Below are 22,372 nucleotides of genomic sequence, written 5' to 3'. Positions count from 1 at the left end.
GGCTCTGGATGAGACTTCTACTCCTCTCACTGCCCACCCGGCCCACTCTTCTTGACTTCTGATGGCCTTTTTCTCCCAGCTGTGACCTTCAGCTCTGTCCATGGATGTTCACTTGAATTCAGTTCAGGGCTCATACGTGACACTTCACAACATTCCAGTATCTTCTTTTCTGCCATTCTTGGTGGTCTTAGCTTTTTAGTCCATTGATCTCAGATGTCCGCCTGACTGTCTCTTGATGTTTTATTGTTTTTTCTCCACCATTTAAACTCTCCTTCTGGTCAATCTGAGGTCAGCTTTACTCTGGTGGTCTCATCAGGGAGGTGGGCTACAGTCCTGTAGAGCCTCAAACATCTTGAGAATATTAGCAGCTGTGCTCACTGGAACATGAAGCACTTTGGAGGTGGTCTTGTAGTCTTCACCTTGACCACCCTTGGCTGTGACCTTCTTCATCTCCTCCTCTTCTCTTGTCCTCATTTAGTGTGAGGCACACAAAGACACAACACAGCAGAGTGAGGACTTGACTGAGTGACTGAAGACCCCGGTGACACTCATTAGAGGAATCAGTCAGCTTGAGATGTCACCACAGTCCAGTGAGGTCTTTGAACTTCTAAGTACCCCCAATAATTTTCTCTGCCATTTTTATTTATTTTAATGATTAAAATTTGTGAAGTCGAGAACCCAAAGCAAAGTGTCTGCTCTGTGGAGTAAAGAATGGAGGATGACGAGGACTTTTGTCAGATTTAACTTATTTCACATACAATTGTGCTTCATTATTAAAGCAACACTTTTATCTGTGTCTGTATATACAGCCGTGTGAAAAAGTAAGTGCACCCCATGATGTGAATTTTAATTTTTTGTTTCCTTTTTGTACATTGTTGGACCCATCAAGACTCGGGTTCAACAGACGGCTTTGGTGATTCACTGCCTGAGCCTCTCTATCCCATAATGCACCAGTCACAGGACCCCCATCACTCTCAGCCCCTCAGTCACACAACACTCTGACTTTCATATCCTAAGCCTGTCCTGTTCTATTAAAACTTCAATGATTTTTATTGTGATGATCCATTCAGTCAAAGCACAAACTCACATTTTAAAAAGTCGTCTCTGCTCTGAGGTTCAGGAGGCTGGAGGGCGAAAACTGGAACTTCATGAGCTGAAAATAAGAAGAAAAGAGAAGAAGAATGGAAACTGTGAAGATGGCATTGTGGGATCTTAGTTTAGTTCTTAAACACGTATTACAAATGCAGAGGAGTTCAAATAAAACATTTATAAAATATACAAGAGCTGGCAAATTAGGCCAAATGTAAATCTGAATATTGATATCAATAATAAATATACAGGGAGTTAGAGAGTATTGAGACCCCTCACTTTCTGCACAATTTACTGTGTTGTTGATTTAATTTTAAATGGATTAATGTGCCTTTGTGCTCATCAGTCTACACTCAGTAACCATAATGACAAAGTGAGCGCAGGTCTTCAGAAAGGTCTGCAAATTTATTACAAATCAAAACTGAAACATCTCCTTCCTAGAATTTTTCAGACACTTAATTCAGGTGTTTGTGGAAGCCCCTTTGGTGGTCTTCATGACTAAGTGTAACTACAAGCTTTGCACTCCTGGGTTTGGCCAGTTGATCCCATTCTTCCTGGCAGATCCTCTCAAACTCCGTTAGATTTCAGGAAAAGTTTCTGTGAACTGCCATCTTCAGATTTATCCACACATGTCCCATGGGTTTTGGACATTGGCTCGGTGACTCAAGGACACTCAGAGATTTGTCACAAAGCCACTGCAGAGTTGTCTTGGCTGCCATCTTCAGTTCTCAGTCTAAGGTCACAGGTCTTATTTAAGGTCCATCCATCCATCCATCCTCTTCCGCTTATCCGAGGTCGGGTCGCGGGGGCAGCAGCTTGAGCAGAGATGCCCAGACTTCCCTCTCCCCGGCCACTTCTTCTAGCTCTTCCGGGAGAATCCCGAGGCGTTCCCAGGCCAGCCGGGAGACATAGTCCCTCCAGCGTGTCCTGGGTCTTCCCCGGGGCCTCCTCCCGGTTGGACGTGCCCGGAACACCTCACCACGGAGGCGTCCAGGAGGCATCCTGATCAGATGCCCGAGCCACCTCATCTGACTCCTCTTGATGCGGAGGAGCAGCGGTTCTACTCTGAGCCCCTCCCGGATGACTGAACTTCTCACCCTATCTTTAAGGGAAAGCCCAGACACCCTGCGGAGGAAACTCATTTCAGCCGCTTGGATTCGTGATCTCGTTCTTTCAGTCACTACCCATAGCTCATGACCATATGTGAGGGTAGGAACATAGATCGACCGGTAAATTGAGAGCTTTGCATTGTGGCTCAGCTCCTTTTTCACCACGACAGACCGATGCAGAGCTCGCATCACTGCGGACGCCGCACCGATCCGCCTGTTGATCTCACGCTCCATTCTTCTCTAACTCGTGAACAAGACCCCAAGATACTTGAACTCCTCCACTTGAGGCAGGATCTCGCTCCCAACCCTGAGAGGGAACTCCACTCTTTTCCGGCTAAGGACCATGGTCTCGGATTTGGAGGTGCTGATTCTCATCCCAGCCGCTTCACACTCAGCTGCGAACCGATCCAGAGAGAGCTGAAGATCACGGCCTGATGAAGCAAACAGGACAACATCATCTGCAAAAAGCAGTGACCCAATCCTGAGTCCACCAAACCGGACCCCCTCAACACCCTGGCTGCGCCTAGAAATTCTGTCCATAAAAGTTATGAACAGAATCGGTGACAATGGGCAGCCCTGGCGGAGTCCAACTCTCACTGGAAACGGGTTTGACTTACTGCCGGCAATGCGGACCAAGCTCTGGCACCGATCGTACAGGGACCGAACAGCCCTTATCAGGGGGGCCAGTACCCCATACTCTCGGAGTACCCCCCACAGGATTCCCCGAGGGACACGGTCGAATGCCTTTTCCAAGTCCACAAAACACATGTAGACTGGTTGGGCAAACTCCCATGCACCCTCCAGGACCCTGCTAAGGGTGTAGAGAGGTCCACTGTTCCGCGACCAGGACGAAAACCATACTGTTCCTCCTGAATCCAAGGTTCGACTATCCGACGGACCCTCCTCTCCAGACCCCCCGAATAGACTTTTCCAGGGAAGCTGAGGAGTGTGATCCCTCTGTAGTTGGAACACACCCTGCGGTCCCCCTTCTTAAAGAGGGGGACCACCACCCCGGTCTTCCAATCCAGAGGCACTGTCCCTGATGTCCATGCAATGTTGTAGAGATGTGTCAACCAAGACATCCCTACAACATCCAGAGCCTTTAGGAACTCCGGGCGTATCTCATCCACCCCCGGGGCCCCTGCCACCAAGGAGTTTTTTGACCACCTCGGTGACCTCAGTCTCAGAGATGGGGGAGCCCACCTTCGAGTCCCCAGGCTCTGCTTCCTCATTGAAAGGCATGTTATTGGGATTGAGGAGGTCTTCGAAGTATTCCCCCCACCGACCCACAACGTCCCGAGTCGAGGTCAGCAGCGCACCATCCCCACCATATACAGTGTTGACACTGCACTGCTTCCCCCTCCTGAGACGCTGGATGGTGGACCAGAATCTCCTCAAAGCCGTCCGAAAGTCGTTCTCCATGGCCTCCCCAAACTCCTCCCATGCCCGAGTTTTTGCCTCAGCAACCACCGAAGCCACATTCCGCTTGGCTTGCCGGTACCTATTAGCTGCCTCCAGAGTCCCACAGGACAAAAGGGACCTGTAGGACTCCTTCATCAGCTTGACGGCATCCTTCACCGCCGGTGTCCACCAACGGGTTCGGGGATTGCCGCCACGACAGGCACCGACCACCTTATGGCCACAGCTCCGGTCAGCCGCCTCAACAATAGAGGCACGGAACATGGCCCATTCGGACTCAATGTCCCCCACCTCCCTCGGGATGTGGTAGAAGTTCTGCCGGAGATGGGAGTTGAAGCTACTTCTGACAGGGGGCTCTGCCAGACGTTCCCAGCAGACCCTCACTACACGTTTGGGCCTACCACACCTGACTGGCATCCTCCCCCACCATCGAAGCCAACTCACCACCAGGTGGTGATCAGTTGACAGCTCCGCCCCTCTCTTCACCCGAGTGTCCAAGACATGTGGCCGCAAGTCCGACGACACAACCACAAAGTCGATCATCGAACTGAGGCCTAGGGTGTCCTGGTGCCAAGTGCACATATGAACACCCCTATGCTTGAACATGGTGTTCGTTATGGACAATCCGTGATGAGCACAGAAGTCCAATAACAAAACACCACTCGGGTTCAGATCGGGAGGGCCATTCCTCCAAATCACGCCCTTCCAGGTCTCACTGTCATTGCCCACGTGAGCATTGAAGTCTCCCAGCAGTACGAGGGAGTCCCCAGAAGGTATGCCCTCTAGCACCCCCTCCAGGGACTCCAAAAAGGGTGGGTACTCCGAACTGCTGTTCAGTGCATATGCACAAACAACAGTTAGGACCCGTCCCCCCACCCGAAGGCGAAGGGAGGCTACCCTCTCGTCTACTGGGGTAAACCCCAATGTACAGGCTCCAAGTCGGGGGGAAATAAGTATACCCACACCCGCTCAGCGCCTCTCACCGGGGGCAACTCCAGAGTGGTACAGAGTCCAGCCCCTCTCAAGGAGATTGGTTCCAGAGTCCAAGCTGTGCGTCGAGGTGAGTCCGACTATATCTAGCCGGAACCTCTCAACTTCGCGCACAAGCTCAGGCTCCTTCCCCTTCAGAGAGGTGACATTCCACGTCCCAAGAGCCAGCTTCTGTAGCCGAGGATCGGACCGCCAAGGTCCCCGCCTTCGGCAACCACCCAACTCACACTGCACCCGACCTCCTTGGCCTCTCCTACAGGTGGTGAGCCCATGGGAAGGGGGACCCACGTTGCCTCTTCAGGCTGTGCCCGGCCGAGCCCCATGGGTGCAAGCCCGGCCACCAGGCGCTCGCCATCGAGCCCCACCTCCAGGCCTGGCTCTAGAGGGGGGCCCCGGTGACCTGCGTCCGGGCAAGGGAAAACGCCGTCCAAATTTTTTATTCGTCATAGGAGGTTTGTATAACCACTCTTTGTCTCATCCCTCACCTAGGACCAGTTTGCCTTGGGTGGCCCTTCCTAGGATCATTGGGACACGCAAACCCCTCCACCATGGTAAGGTGGCGGTTCGAGGAGGGGCTTATTTAAGGGGCTTATTTAAGGTCCTCTCTGTATTTGACTGCACTCAATTCTGACCTGTCACTCTGTCCCCATACCCTGATGCTGTCACCACCATCTTCACTGTAGAGATGGCATTAGGTGGGTGGTGAGCAGTGCCTGGTCCTCTCCAGACATCCTGCTTGGACTTCTGTCTAAAGAGTTCATCTGCCTCATCAGATCATTGAATCTTTCCCTTGATGCCCTCAGGCTGTCATTTGTCTTTTACTCGAGAGTATCTTCTGCCTGGCCACTCTTCCATAAACACCTGTGCTGCTAGGAACACTCAACTCTGTTAAAATGGCTTTATCCCCTTGCCCTGATCTTTGCCTCACCACAGTTTGATCATGGGGGTTCTACTGAAGATCCCTTAGGTTTCATGGCTTGTATTTTGTTCTGACAAGAACATACAGTTGGGGACATCTTCAAGACTCGAGGAGGAAATAAATTCCATCTTGAATCGAGAGGGTGCTGCTCCTGCAATGTCTTCATTGAGCTCACAGGCCAGTGACATCACTTCCTTTGCCAGCTAATTAAGTTGCACCTCATCTGGGACAAGAGGATAAAATCCCACCAGAAGCAAGTGTTCATTATAGATCCATGACAGAGGAGTTCTGATGTAGTCCTCCAATTTGCTTATTTTCTCCACCAAAATATATCAAATAAAATGCTTTTGGTCTGTAAAATCCTTTTAAATGTCAGTGGGAGACTTGACTTCTGATCAAACAACAGCAGGCTTATAAAACACGAGAGCCCAGGGGGAGCACAGCTGAAAATGGATGAAAGTGAACTTTTAACGTGGACTCCATCCAGCAGAATGTAATGGACACCGAAGACAGCAGGAGCAGATTCAGATGTTCTGATATTATAAAGCACTGACGCTGAGCTCAATTTGATTCCATTAAGGTCTTCTCTGTTCTCAAATAAACAATTCATTTGTGCACTGAGCCGGCTTAGACATTTTAAAACAGATTTCTGTTCATTAATCTTATGTTGAGGAAAGCAACGGAAATATAAAGAATCCAAATGTCAAATGAAAAATGTACTTATATACTTATGTTAGAATGTATATTTAAAAAGTATAAGGAGTATAATATTTCAATGTACAATTCCAAAACATCTGATTAAAAGCAGACGTTTATTGTTAGAGTCTGTTGTCACTCAGCTAATGACTGTGAAAGGCACTATACAGTAAAATTTCCTTAACCACAAAGGATGCCCTCATATTGTCACTCTGGTCCTCCTAATGGACTTCAACAACAAACACAATGTCATCAGATACTGTACCTGATGGTGTCCTTGTCGTGATGACCCACTGGCTGATCTTCTCCAGACTCTTTTTCAGACCTGACAACTCCTTTCTCAGGTTCTCAGATAAGAAATCAGTGGTGACAGTGAAGCTCAACGAGTCTCCATCAGCAGGAAGGACACAGTAAGATGAGAAAGTCTGAATCAAGAGAGAAGAGGGGATGAGATTTCAGAAAGGAGACATTAAAAAGTAAGTAATGCTGATAAGAGGGGGGTCATCTGAATTAATGATCAGTGTGGTGGGCATTCAGCATGGGTTTAAATGGTGAGAACGCCTGTCATTGACTTGTTGATTATGTATAAGAGAATATTTGGTGGACTGTAGTGGAGCATCAGAGATTAGCGACCTTAATGAGCTTTTCACGCACGACTCCATGAGAGGCGAATCAAGATGAAGGGACCGAGGGGACAGGTTGGTCCAGAATTGACTTGGCACACAAAAGAAGGCCTTGGGATTATTATGGTTCTGAGACAAACTTAATTAGATGAAATGTAAAGACTAGCACTTGTTGGGAGAAATCTCTTCAATATGATTATACATTTGAAGGTGAGCAGCTCAGAAGTGTGATAGATACATCACCATCATCAACCACACAATGGAGAGAAAGATACGGAAAGCTGAGTTATATAGTGCCTACAATGCGTGGATGATAAATCAAGAAGATAATCTCCCTAATGTCTGTAAAACACAGTCAACATCAGGACTATTGTGTATAGTGTGAGATACAAGCACACGAGAAGAACAAGAGACGAGACTGGACTGTGGGGTCTGAGATGTGAGGAAATGCTGAAGGATTTGAATCTCATCAGTTTAAGGAAGGATACATCAGAAGGTGCTCAGACAGAAGAGTTGGCACCATCCTTTATTAGATGTCATCTTTTACATTTCATTTCACACAAAAACCTGTAGATTCATTTGCCTGTCATGAACATGAAGGTAGCAGCTAAGATTTTTGGAAATAGAATTTTGAAAAATGTTAAAAAAATATGACAAGATGATGTCTGTTGAGCTGAATGGCCTGTTCTTGTCATGTTGTACAAACTCCTCAGATCTTTTAAATTTATCTCTAAATGTTCTCAGGTCCCACACACCCAGTCTGATCAGACTTTCTGTGTAGCGTTGCTCTCACCTGCAGGAAGTGGAGATGATCCTTGGTCTCTGAAAGCTCCTTCAGCTCAGCTTCTCTCTTCTTCTGCTCCTCAATCTCCTTCTCCAGTTGCTCCATGACTCCTTCGGCCTTCTCCATCTCTCTCTTTTCTTGTTCTTTGGTTTTCTCTGTCAGTTTCCTGTCGGCTTCCTCAATGCAACGTATCAGATCAGTGAAGCTCTTCTCATTTTCTTCCACAAAAATCTGAATAAATAGGATAAAGATTTAGAATCAAGTCCCCTAATAAGAATAACTAATCACAAGACACATTTCTTGGTATTTTGATACTTTGAAGGATACTGATTGGTGGTACTTTATTCATTTAAGGAAGGGAAGTTGGAGTCCACCTCCCAGACAATATTTGGGTGTGGAAAACCTCCCTGGTTTGGTGGATATGCTTCTTGCCAGAGCAGTGAAGGAAGGATCCAGTTGTCCTTGTAAATGATGTTCAGTTCTCATTAAACAATTATAAGAGGTAGGTTCAGACTGTCAGTGCTGCAGGTCAAATTTCAAGACTTAGGTGCAAAGCTGAGGATCAGTAGTGACATAGTGGTCAGAAGGTCTGCCTAAGCCACACACCAGTCTCGATAAAACTGAGGAGACTAAATTGATTAAAGAGAAAAATCACAAAAACATAAGGCACAGCGAAAAGAACACAAGACCTCACCAAACTCACAGAGCGTAAACATAATGAAGTGCCAGGGAGACCCTCCGGATTTATAGGGTGGAAGGGCAGTTCCTGGCAGTGATTGGCAGGTAGCCTTGCCTCTTGGTGAGCCACACAGAAGACAAATGGAATGTAACACAGGCAGCTTATAGACAGGATCACATACAAAGAATAAGGAACAATTGCTGAAAAATGTCATGGTCAGCATGGGTGTAGACAGGGGATTTCATGCATCACTAATAAGCAGGAATTCTAGGAGGAAACAACAAAATCAGATGTGAATAGAACCATAAACCAATAAGGAGATTGGTCTGTGAGGTCAACTGTCACCTCTGAGTCTGGATTGGACTACACAGTGTTGAGTGACACATTGTCCCTGCCTACTTTCTTTGAACTAAACCTACACCCGAGTGGTCTTGACCGGCTGCATTTAGTATATAGGTAGATATTGCTGAAAAGATTCAAATTCCCAGCAGTAGAATTTCTCTACTTTCAAATTACAATTTTTTTTTAAAACAAATCTCACCAATTTCCCTCAACTCCCTCCCATTTTTATTCCAGGAGAAATCCTGATCAGGTTTGAAGACTTGGACAGCATCTCAACCATACGTAAAAACATCTCAAAGAATCTCCCTTTCAAGTATCCCAGGATGTGGTGGGAAAAGGACCTTTGAATTAAAACCTCAGAAAAGGAGTGGAAGGCAGCCATGCATAGAATACACTCCAGCTCCATATGCATACAGCATTCAATTATTCAACTTCAAATCTTTAATCAATCACAAATATCTCATTTAAAATTGTCCTAAATGTATCCAGGGTAAGATCAAACCTGCGAATGTGGCAGTCGAGCTCGAGCCTCAGTGGGCCACATTTTAGGAGGGCACCAAGTTACATCATTTTGGGCCAAAATGTTTGAATGTTTTTTCAGACAGCCTTGGGGTCACAATCACTCCTAACTCATTAACAACTGTGTTTGGTGGGCCACCAGAGGGGCTTAAAGTGGAGGAGGACACATTAACTGTAACTGCCTTTACCACATTGTGAGCTTGTGGACTTGTCTTGCTTAACTTGAAGACCCCCAGGCCACCTGTAATAAGTCACTGGGTCACTGATGTTCTTCACTATTTGAAACTGGACAAAATAAAATTCTCACTTTTTTAAAATACGGCAAGATCTAATTAATAAAACTTTAGAATAAGTATTCATATCAGGGGAAAGGGATATTCTCCCTTATTACTTTATTTATTTATTATTTACGTTTCCTACTTTATTTTCTGCTCTCAGCTCTCCTCTATTTCTCTTGGCTGCTGGTTGAATTCTGTTTCGATAGTTTTTATCTTTTTTTTTCCTGCTTTCTGTTTTAATTCTCTGATTTATTTTTAAATTTTATTTTCTAATTTGACTTTGAAAGTCATTTGTTGTATAAGGTCAAATTGATCGTATTCAATGTAATTTTATTGCAACAAACTTAAAAATAAAAATAAGGAATGATGTGCCGACTTATTTAATTCAGAACATCAGCGTTGACCTTCAGTGTGAGTTTCTGTTAGTAGAGTTACGTCCACTTTAAGCAGCTGATGGAATATCAGAGGACTTTATGGCGATACTGTCTGAATCTCCACTGAATAACACCTGGGATTCTGTCAACAGTGAAAGGCCATGAAGGACACCACACAATGTCTTCTCTAACTCTCCCTTCTCGTGTCCCTACTCATCATCACCAGTGAAGCTCTGCTGCTCTTCAAGTTCTCATTCATTTCTCCCCTCTTTGATATGAAGTGTTGTTTTCCTATTCCACTCACCTTCATCTCCTCCATCGCCCTCCTCGTCTCCTTCAGTGTCTTCTCTCTCTCCTCAAGTCTCCTCTTGATGTCACTCAGTGTCGCCCCCAACTGTTTCTGTTTGGACACACAAGAGGACACGTGTGGTCAGATCAGAATTCACGTTCACTTTGTGATTTCTTCTTCTCTTTCTGACTCCTGATATTCTCTCAACACATTTGTTTGACATTTCCTGACACAACTTAGATTTGATTAACAAACAGGAAGGAAAATAAAAGATTAAAAGAAAGGTTTAATTTAATTGATGTAAGATTGAGTTTGGCCTTGAAGAGTGAGTCAAATCCAGAAGACAGTTTGACGGCACACTGGTGTGTGTTAGTTCTTAATGTTTAGAAGACTTCACATCGACAAACTGAGAAATGTGAAGTTCTCACAACACCAAAAATAATAAAAACAAACTGGAGTGTGTTAAGTAAAGAAACTGGTGAAAGGCCAGGAGGACTTAAACACGTCATGTCAGTAATTATGGGATCTACAAGGACATTTGATATCCTGAGTCAGACATGTGAGGACGTTGTCTGCCATTGTCATTTTCTGGAGTCAAGAAAGATACTGAAATATACAAACGATTCTGTTAAATTCAGGAATTCAGACTGTAGCGGCCCGGAGCCGCTAAGATTCACACCATCAAAGGTCACGGTGATTTATTTATTTTAATAGAGGAGATCCCAGGAACGTCCCCAGCCTTGGATCGACCCACACACACTCACCACAGAGACCAATAAAGCACACTGGGAAAGGCAAACAATTAAGAATATAATGAAATAAAATTAACTGAATGAAAAACAGTAATACCACCCATGACCCTTTCGGCGATATTACATTTAACATATATACACGAACACCACACCGCAAAGTCCATGAAAACCAAACCGGATGAAAATGAGAGGTGACGAAATTAAGTCCAGCGATCTAGAAGTTGAAAGGTTGAAGGAAAACACAGTCCTAGCGGTAGATGCTGAAAGGGTGAAGTCGGATGGATTGTTCAGGAGCGCTCCTTTTCTTCTGAGAAAGCAAATGAAATCCAAACGCAGTCCTCAGAACACAGGTAGACAGACGAAATAACTTTTTGTTCTACCTTTTGCCCTCTGCCCTCCTTTTAACCTCCTTTGACCACCTTTGACCCCAGCAGCCCCAGAAAAGACTGGAAGAAGGCAACTTAAAGGAATTCTAAAACTCAGAAATGATATTTTTATATGTTACTTACCTCAGATGTTTTGTTTAGATGACAAATTAATTTTTTAAAATAAACTGTTTATTATGTGTATGCGTTTTGGTTTCTCCAGAACCTTCAAGACCACCCAGCCATACATGTTAAGGGGTCAGCTCAGAGATCTGCAGGTGGCTGAGCCTGTGGTCTCCTGCTTGTGGACTATCTGTCAGGCAGAGCGCAGTTTGGGAGACTCAAGGACTGTGTGAGCAACACTGGAGCAGCACAAGGAACAGGCCTGTCTGCTTTACTCTTCACTCTGCACACCTCACTCTACAAAGAACAATTTTATTTTTCTTGTATATCCAAAAATCACCCAAGGAGTGTCTCAATGGGCTTTAACAGGCCCAGTTTTTTGAGAGCCCCCTACTCCAGATTGCCTAAGAAGACAAGAAAAAACTCCCAACTAAACCTTGTAGGGAAATAAAATGGAAGAAATCTTAAGAGGGCAATTCAGAGAGAGACCACCCTGTACGTAGGCGGGGTGTGCAGTGAGTGTCAAACACAAGTAATCCTCATCACAGAGCTAGATGGCCAGTCCATCATGGCCTCCTCAGAAACACAACACAACAGTACAAACTACAAGGCAAAATGCAGCAATAGATGAGACCACTCAGTAAATACAGAACTACCACATATGAGGACACAGATTTGTGTAAATACATCAAAATAAAATAGAAACTAAAGAACAAAAATGAGAAATAACAACATCTGACCATCAGCTCATTGTAGGACCACAGCCAGATTGTAGAACAGGAGTCAGACAAGCCAGCCTCATAATGGCTTCTGTGACTGTCACTGTCACAGCTCTTATCATCGTGTTGAACAAGGGCAGCTACAGACTCCAAAGGGCAGAAGAAAGCCGAGGGGTCTTATGAAGCCATGAAGCCCACCTGAGGAATCACAAACACCTGTGACGCCAAGTGTCCCCAACATTATGGTGTCCTGAAATGGGGGGACTGTGCAGAAAAAGTGCTGTGTGACTAAAATGTCTGTAAATAAACTTAAATGAAAGTCTGCCGTGTGCACTTTAGTCACGATGTCTGAATTGTTGGATTTGTAATTTGAAACTGTGGAGCAGAGGGGTGAATCAAGGAGAAATGTGTCTTTGTGTTAAACATTATGGAGGTCACTGTATAACAGCAGGTCAGGTCACTTGTAGACATTCACAGATGATTCTGCACTTATGGGGTGTGTTGATAAGGGGGATGAGACAGGGGAGAGGAGTCAGGGGAGTACTTTAGGAATTGTCTCAAATTTAACATCAGCAAAACCAACAAACTGCTCAATGACTTTCACACACCAAAGAGCCTCTATGTCCGGTCACTATGCAGGGAGTGGATGAAGAGGTGGTCCACCTACACATACTTGGGGGTCCACATCAATGACAGAATGAATTGGACTCAGAACACAAAGGTACTTGAGAAGAAAAGGCTGAGCAGACGCTTGTTACTCAAATGGCTGTGATCCTTTCAATGTGGGTAGTGACAGCCTTCACATCTTTTATAACTCATAAGAATGTCACTGATAATGGAAATATTGAAACGTGAAATACTCCAATGAATGTTATTAATACAAACTAAGACATCTCAACTACAGTAAATAGCATAATCCATGCAAACACATTGAGACCAAACTCAGATTCACACCACAAAGTGCACAGATGTCCTCACTCAACTCTGTCAAGAGCGTATTGAGCATCCAAAAATGTCAAAATGTCTGGAGACTCAGATACTGCAGAGGGAAAAATTAAATTACAAAACTACCAAACAGTAAATCGTGTGGGGGTCTCTGTTTCACATTAACGCTGGAATTTCAGAACTGTTAAGAATTCTGCTCAGTTTATGGCTGAAGTTCAAAAATTGCCAAAAGTCAACACAAATCAGCTTTCACTTTCTCTGTCTGAGGCCCTGACATGGTGATGAATTATTAATCAACATCTCATCCACACACACCTGCTGCAATAAAGAATCCATCAATTCATCTAAACATCAATCCAGCAGTCCATTTTGTTAACCCTTTAATCAGGAGCAAAGTCACAGGGCAGTTGAAGCCTAAACCAGTAAACACTGGAAAACACCTGGAAAAGGTGCCAGTCCATCACACAGTGAATACACACACACACACACAGACAGACAGACACACACACACACACACACACAGACAGACAGACACACACACAAAGACTAATTTAGCATTGTCACCCCATCTACTCTGCATGTCTCTGGTTTATGGGAGGAAACTGGAACACCAAAAATAAAACCCAAGTGAAAACGAGGAGAACATGCAGACTTCCTTCAGGGACCACCTGGGTAACAATGCCCAGTCAAAAAATATAATATGTTCATCCAAAAGGATAACAGAAGATGTACTTTTATTCTTTTTCTGTCACATAACTTGTGACTTCTAGTTTTCTAATTTTCATCTAAGGAATTTCCAAAGAAACCTCATTCGTTCAGGACCTGTAGTGAAGTGAATATGTCTTCTCAGACTGTCAGTGAATTCACATCACTTGAGACGCTCGTATTAGATATTAAAACACAATCAGTTACCTTTGTAGCACTAATTTACAATCCTCCTGAGCCACAAGGTCATTACACCTGACTGAACTTACCTGATTTTTATCTGACCACACTAAACATTCTCATTGTGTGCTACTGATGGGTCAGTTTACTGTTGGCAGAGATTACGAGTGTTCAGCACCGATCCTGGACATCTGCAGTGGCTGCTGCTTTTCCTTTCTGACACTTTCTTACTCAGTGACCAATTTCTGCTGTTTCTTGACTTCTTTACCACTCAATTTAATTGAGTTATTCTTTTAAGACTCAATCCTCTAAATTTCTTCATCTTTTCTTAAATGTCAGGCAATAAAAGTGAGATGTGAGGTTAAGTAAGAGCCTCAAACTCCAACCAGTTTCTTAATTAGAAGACAATTCTTCTAGTTAATTAAACTTGTTATTTCATTCTGTGGCTTGTTGCTGCTCTCATTCTGCCACAGCAGACGTTTCCAAAACTGTTGATTTTCTTTCTTCTAAAAGCCCAAATGTTTTGTGGACCTGAGCAGATCAACATCACTGAGAACTTCACCTTTCTTTATTGTCAGATATTATATGATGGACTCAGGTTGCTGGTCAGGTGTTAACTCATTTTTTATCCCATTATTATTTGGCTGCTAATCAAGGAAAAAATGAAACAATTGAGGGGTCAGAGTCTTAAATAGCAAGTCATTTAAAACAAAAGGAAGACAAGTTAATTAGTAGCAACAACTGGTCACTAATTTAGAAAAGAGTGAGAATGAAAACCTGCAGCCACCGTAGCCCTCCAGGACTGGAGCTGGACACCCCAGCACAGATGTTCAAATGAACTCCTTCACAAGTTAATGACACACCTGCTGGACTTGGTGGGGTTTAATCACATTGTTAAAGGTCAGAGTTCACCTCACAATCATACATTAGGGAGAATAATCAGTCAGTTCATTTTAATGCAAAGGAGAATACAAATACAGTAATACAATATTGAAAATTCTCAGCTGAAGTTACTATAAGAATCTTAGACTTGGTTCTGTAGTTCAGTATTGATTGGGTGACATGTGACTAGAAAGTGTCTCTTAAAAAGGCCTGAGATCAGCAAACACAAATTAAATAAAAACACCCAAAGTCAAATATGCAGCTAAACTCGCTTACCATCCATGTCACCACACTACAGACTCTCTCCATTCCTGTGGTGAAAGCTCGGGGTACTGAATTACGTTTTTGAGGACACTGCATGGTGACTAACTACACTTAAACCAACCAACTGCTGCATCTCCATCTTAAGGACACCTCATAAGGGCTGGAAAGTCAGATATTTCTATGAGTAGCCCATGTGCCATTCACACCTCTCCCAGGGGCTGTTCTGGTCTGCAGGCTATAGTTTGCCCACCAGCGCCTCAGATACTCAAAAGAAAAACTGATTAGAGTGCAAAGAACCTCAGCTCAGTGTGATGAGCTCACTTGGCTCACTCGACTGTCCGTGGATAAACAGGAGAGGCTCCTGCTCAGTTCTGTCCTTGGATAGTCAGGTTTATAAGATGGATGAATAGATTCTTCTGCCACACTGCATTTACAAAACCCTAAACTCCTGTTATTTAGTTTATATCAATTGGAAACTAAACTCCACTCACCTCTTTATCTTCTCTTTCCATCTCCAGCTTGACCATCTTATGACCGTTATGTTCAGTCACTCCACACATCGTGCAGATACAGGCGTCATCAGTTTCACAAAATATTTCCAGACTTTTCTGATGTTTCACACAGAGTTTCTCCTTTAGATTTCCATCAGGATCACCCAGCTTGTGGTCCTTCCATGCTGCTATCTGAAAGTGAGGCTGCAGGTGAGTCTGACAGTAGGAGGCCGGGCAGGTCAGACACGACTTCACTGCTCTAAACTTCTTCCCAGTACAGGCGTCACACTCCACATCTCCAGGGCCAGCATATTTCTGAGATGGAGGAGACCTGAGTCCTGTCTTCTTGAATTTCTCTCTGCACTGAGGACAGCTGAGCAGTTGGCTCTGATCCCAGCAGTCTGTGTGGCACTTCAGACAGAAACTGTGACCACAGGGGATGGTGACGGGGTCAGTCAGGGTGTCCAGACACACAGAGCAGGTGATCTTGTTCTGTGACTCAAACAGCTGGGCTTCAGCCATCGTCAGTCTGAGGAGAGGCAGGCAGAGAGAATCAGTCAGACAAACAAGGATGAGGGTTTGTCAGCAGTTGTTTAAAATGCTCCACCATATTAGACTATCAGTAAGCTATTTAAGATTTTAGGTGCATAACAGCAGAAGGCCACCTCACCACTTCTGTTAAGTTTAGCTTTTTGAATTCTAAGCAGGCACTCATTTGAAGATCTAAGGTTACGATTTGGAGTGTAAGGTGAGAGGCATTCCTAAATATAGGAAGGGGTGAGATCATTTAAGTCTTTGTAAACCATTAGCAGTATTTTAAAGTGAATTCTAAATGACACAGGTGACCAGTGTAGTGACATCAAAACTGGAGAGATGTGCTTGGATTTTATTTTCCTATTTAATATTATGGCAGGGCGGCACGGTGGCGCAGTGGGTAGTACTGCTGCCTTGCAGTTGGGAGATCTGGGGACCTGGGTTTGCTTCCCGGGTCCTCCCAGCGTGGAGTTTGCATGTTCTCCCCGTGTCTGCGTGGGTTTCCTCCGGGCGCTCCGGTTTCCTCCCGCAGTCCAAAGACATGCAGGTTAGGTGGATTGGTGATTCTAAATTGGCCCTAGTGTGTGCTTGGTGTGTGGGTGTGTTTGTGTGTGTCCTGCGGTGTGTTGGCACCCTGCCCGGGATTGGCTCCTGCCTTGTGCCCTGTGTTGGTTGGGATTGGCTCCGGCAGACCCCCGTGACCCTGTGTTCAGATTCAGCGGGTTGGAAAATGGATGGATGGGTGGATATTCTGGCAGCTCCATTCTGCACTTGTTGTAATCAATTGATGTCTTTCTTGGGTGGTCCTGAGAGGAATGCGTTACAGTAATCTAGATGACTGAAAACAAAAGTGTGAACTCATTTTTCAGTGCCTTGTAAAGTTATAAGAGTTCAAAATTTTGTTATATTCCTTAAGTGAAAAATGCTGTCCTATTAATCTGATTAATATGTGATTTAAAATTTAGGTCAGAATCAAAAATTATCCCCAAATTCTTTACCTCTGTATTGACTTTTAAGCCTAATGGATCAAGTTTATTACTAATACCCTCACTATAATTGTAATAAAAATATAAGTTTAATGTCACTGTGCTCTGTACAAAAATTATTTTATAAATCCACTCACATGTGAAGGTCAGGCCAAAGTTAGCATACAGGGGCTTACATAATTTAGAACTGCTAGGCAAGCATTTGAAGAGAGAAGGTACAACTAAGAAAATGGGCATTGTACTATTTCTGTATGTTAGAGATGAAATTGAATCTCTACTTCCTTTATTTGGAACTTAAGAAAGGGCCTACACGTGGAATGGCTTCCTCATCTGTAATGCCACATAAATCGTCATTAAAGAAAGCCAAGTTATTTTCTCTTATGTGATTTTTACCGCTGTATCATTATGGGAGGGATATCGCCTTTTAATATCATATCTATAGAGTTTTCGGTTACTTAAAACGGCGCAATTACAAAAGAACTTATTCCAACTAGGGAGCTATCGCCCCCGAAAGGAACATATATCTACTATTGCCTATCACTTTTCTCCTTATTTAGTTTGAGAAAATTACTACTCATCCATTCAGAAACACAAGTAAGACATTGTGTCAGTGAATCAAGTGAGTCGGGGTCCTCAGGCGCTATTGATAAAGACAGTTGTGTGTCGTCAGCAGAGCTGTGGTGGCTCACGTTATGCCTTGAGATAATCTGACCTCATGGGAGCATGGAGGTCGAAAAGAGCAGCAGACTAGGAGAGTACCTTGTGGACCACCATACAGAATATCATGGGTCTCCGGAGTATAATTATTACAACTAACAACGAATTTTCTACCTGTCAAGTAAGATTCAAACCAAATTTAATCAAATCAAATCAAGAAATCAAATCTAAGACCCTGCCAGAGAAGCCCAACCATTGACTAAGGCGATTTCTAAGAATATTGTGATCAATGGTATTAAATGCAGCACTCACATCTCAAAGGATGAGAACAAATAAATGGCCTCTATCTGCACTCACCTGCAAATCATGTACTACTTTAACAAGTGCAGTTTCTGTATTGTGATTTGTTCTAAAACCCGACTGAAACTTATCAAGAGCAGCAGGTTTATTCAGGTGATCACTGAGCTGCGTAATGACTGCCTTCTCTGGGATTTTACTTAAGAAAGGCAGGTTAGAAATGGGTCTAAAATTGTCAAAAACAGAGGAGTCGAGATTATTTATCGTGATCGGGTATTTAACAACAGCAGTCTTAAGACAGTCTGGGAAGACCCCCATATCTAAAGATGAGTTTACTATGTCAACCACACTATCAAATAACACATCAGATACTTCTTTGAAAAAGCGTGTTGGTATTGAGTCAAGGACGCAGGTGGAGGGTCTCAGTTGAGAGATAATTCTACATAGATCAGGTAAATCTATCATGGTGAACAAATTTAAATCACTTAAAATGAAATTCTTGGATTTAATAGGATCAGTATTAGGGGGAATGTACTACATGATATCTGATATCATTAGTTTTGTAATTAAAAAATATAGAAAAAGCTTCAACTTTTACTGGTAGTTTTTGGAGGCATTCCATTGAGTGGGTTTAGCAAACGATCAACAGTAGAGAATAAATCTCTGATATTAGCAGCATTGTTATTTATAAATTTAGAGGAGTAGCACAGCCTCTCTAGATGGAGTATGTTGTTCTGGTCTGTTATTTTAGCCTTCAATATTTCATAGTGGACAATCAATTTAGTTTTTCTCCATTTACGCTCAGCTCTCCGCTATGTTTTCATTAAATCAGACACTCTTTGGGTCTTCCATGGTGTAACAGTGCTGGAGGATTTCTTAACTTTCTTTTCAGGAGCGACTGTATCAGCAGCAGCTCTCACTTTAACAATAAAACGTCCCACCTTACTATTTACATTATTATCACTATTGTAGTAAGCACTGCAAACAGACTGGTTGGTTAAAATGTTAGTAAACTTTGAAGCTACAGATGAATCAAAGAAGCCATTTTTAACAGTTCACTTTTCATTAATTTTATCTATCAGTATTTCCATATCAAATAATAAGAGAAAATGGACAGACAAACCGATACCCACGATCTCCCTCACTTCAACTTTTAACCCTTTAGGATTCTCTCAATCCAATGTGTCCCCCCTTTGTGTGTTAGCTGGATATCATGCTGGCTGAAATCAAAGGAGTGCAGGAGGTTCATGAATTCAAGTTACAGACCACCAACAATGACACCTCATACGTGTACAAGAATGGAGTGTACGGTTAATCGAGCAGAAGACATCAGTGACATCAGTCCATTCACTAGGCAGTATTTACTAGAACAGGTCGGTTCAAATGTGACACAAACTGACAAGCAGTGACCTGCTGAAGCCACTAAAGCACCACTCATTGCCCACCATACCCACTGGCACATCTTGTCAGCACACTGGGATCACTGGTGTTTAAAGACTTTTGGTAGACTCACCAGCTCTCACTTTATGTCTCGGCTGTTCCTCTTCACCACAGACAGTCTTCAGGTCCTCTCAGTCAGGGAAGTCGGCCATGAAGTGTTCAGCTGCAGATCCCACCAAGAATGAGCAGAACACAATGTGCGGAGTGTCTTTAAAGGCTTTAGTCATCCTGTGCCTGCGGGGGGGGTCTTCATATTTCTATCTCTCTGTGACTTTGTGTCCAAGCACAACCTTTCACAGAGTCTCCAGAGGCTTCAGTCCTACATGAAGAGAAGAGCTGCAGGGACACAGTGGCCTACATTGGGGGTCTTTTCACAGGGGATGACTTATAAGAAGCCATCAGCTCTTTGGTGACGTGCCCTGTTGGTCACTTTAGAAGTTGAGCACACAGCTCTTAACCTGAAGATCCCATTTCTACTGTGCCTGTACATTTATATCATCTAGTCGATGTGATAAGGAAGCCCTTATGAATGGATACCTTCTTATAAGGACTTAAAACCAATCAAAACATAAATATAGCTGATGACTCAATAACATTAAAATTAAACTCTACTTATGAATGGATACCTTCTTATAAGGACTTAAAACCAATCAAAACATAAATATAGCTGATGACTCAATAACATTAAAATTAAACTCTAGATCTATTTATTGATTAGGCCAGCATTGTGGTGCAGTGGTCACCACACCTTCTGCCTCAGATTCAATTACGCGAGTTCAAATCCCATGTCCCATTGTTGTTCATGTGGAGTTTTTATGTTCTCCCTTTGCTTGTGGGTGACCATCTAAAGACTCGTTTCTTTCTCTTCCATCTAAGGGATTCATTTTATGCTAACTGGCTCTTCAGTTCTGATCATTTTGATTGCTGGCATACATGAGGTGATGGTGTTTGACTGATGATGAGCCGACACCACATTGAGGTCTGTCAAGACGTGTTGTTGTTACCTAAAATCCTGAAATGAAATAAGTGGAATTGAGAACGATAATGCTTATCTATTTAATGATAAAAGAAGTACAAATTGACCTCTGCAGGCTGTGTTGTTACTTGGAGTCTCTGAAATTGATTTGTTTTGGTACAAATGCAAACATAAAAGTGTCAGTATGTGTGAATGAGTTGCTCTGGACCACCAGGTTAACACTAAAGGACACACAAAGCACTTGGGAGGTTAACATGCATCTTTTCAATCCTTGTATTTGCCTAATTCTGCAGCTCATTAAATGTCTGACTTGTGCTCGATGCTTGCTGGGACTGCCACGACTAGATGGGTGGATGGATGGATGGATGGAATCATTAAAGATGTATAATGAAGATTTTTCAATGTTCCTTGAAAGTTTTGAAGAATAAGAGTTCTAAGCTTTCAGCTGGTTTAACATTTATTACTGAGCTCATTGTGTGGTGATTGGTTACGTGGAGAAAGAAAATGGAAGGACTCGGATTGGGGGTTGGGTATGCTAGACAGACACCGTACTGCTGTGATAAATTATTCCAACCAATGATGTGCACATCCCAGCAAACATCGTGTACATGGCAGGAACAATCCCTGGACAGGGCAGCGGTTCATTGCTACTGCTGCGACACCATACCCCCACATGTTTGACACATGCTTTAATGCATTTAGTCAAGAAAATGATATCAAGTATACACCTGTGTTATCGTCTGTTTACCCCTTACACTTGTCAAGTTCATTATTGGATTGGTCTACTCCTGCACCCTAAATAATAACACACACATACATGCAGTCATATGAAAAAGTTTGGGAACCCCTGTCAGCCTGAATAATAATTTATTCGACTTTTAACAAAAAAGATAGCAGTTGTATGTCTTTCATTTCCTAGGAACATCCGAGTCCTGCGGTGTTTTCCAAACAAAGATTTTTAGTGACGCAGTATTTAGTCGTATGAAATTAAATCAAATGTGAAAAACTGGCTCTGCAAAAATGAGGGTCCCCTTGTAATTTTGCTGATTTTAATGCCTGTCACTGCTCAATGCTGATTACTTGCAACACCAAATTGGTTGGATTAACTCGTTAAGCCTTTAACTTCATAGACAGGTGTGTCCAATCATGAGATATAAAGGTTTTTAAGGTGGTCAGTTGCAAATTTTGTTTCCCTTTGACACTCCTCTGAAGAGTGACAGCAGGGGATCCTCAAAGCAACTCTCCATTGATCTGAAAACAAAGATTGTCCAGTCTCCTGGTTTAGGGGAAGGCTACACAAAGCCATCTCAGAGGTTTAAACTGTCAGTTTCAACTGTAAGGAATGGCATCAGGAAAAGGAAGGCCACAGGCACAGTTGCTGTTAAACCCAGCAGGTCTGGCAGGCCAAGACAAATACAGGAGCGGCATATGAGCAGGATTGTGAGAATGGTGACAGACAACCCACAGATCACCTTCAAAGACCTGCAAGAACATCTTGCTGCAGAAGGTGTATCTGTACATCATTCTACAATTCAGCACAATTTGCACAAAGAACATCTGTATGGTAGGGTGATGAGAAAGAAGCCCTTTCTGCACTCGCGCCACAAACAGAGTCGCTTGTTGTATGCCAATGCTCATTTAGACAAGACAGATTCATTTTGGAACAAAGTGCTTTGGACTAATGAGACAAAAATTGAGTTATCTGTTCATAACAAAAAATGCTTTGCATGGCGGAAGAAGAACACCGCGTTCCAAGAAAACACCTGCTACCTACTGTCAAATTTGGTGGAGGTTCCATCATGCTGTGTGGCTATGTGGCTAGTTCAGGGACTGGGGTCCTTGTTAAAGTTGAGGGTCAGATGACTTCAACCCAATATCAACAAATTCCTCAGGATAATGTTCAAGCATCAGTCACAAAGTTGAAATTACGCAGGGGTTGGATATTC

The 22,372-nt window shown here is 43.4% G+C and overlaps 1 protein-coding gene across 2 annotated transcripts in view; it reads right to left on the bottom strand.

Moving 5' to 3' along the window:
• LOC114651544 (tripartite motif-containing protein 16-like) overlaps positions 1 to 22,372 on the bottom strand; it is a 737,769-nt gene that overhangs the window by 226,118 nt on the left and 489,279 nt on the right. The gene's annotated exons all lie outside the window — the stretch shown is intronic.

Source organism: Erpetoichthys calabaricus, chromosome 5 (assembly GCF_900747795.2).
Source record: "Erpetoichthys calabaricus chromosome 5, fErpCal1.3, whole genome shotgun sequence".
Taxonomy (NCBI): domain Eukaryota; kingdom Metazoa; phylum Chordata; class Cladistia; order Polypteriformes; family Polypteridae; genus Erpetoichthys; species Erpetoichthys calabaricus.
This window is presented reverse-complemented; position numbering and strand designations above follow the sequence as displayed.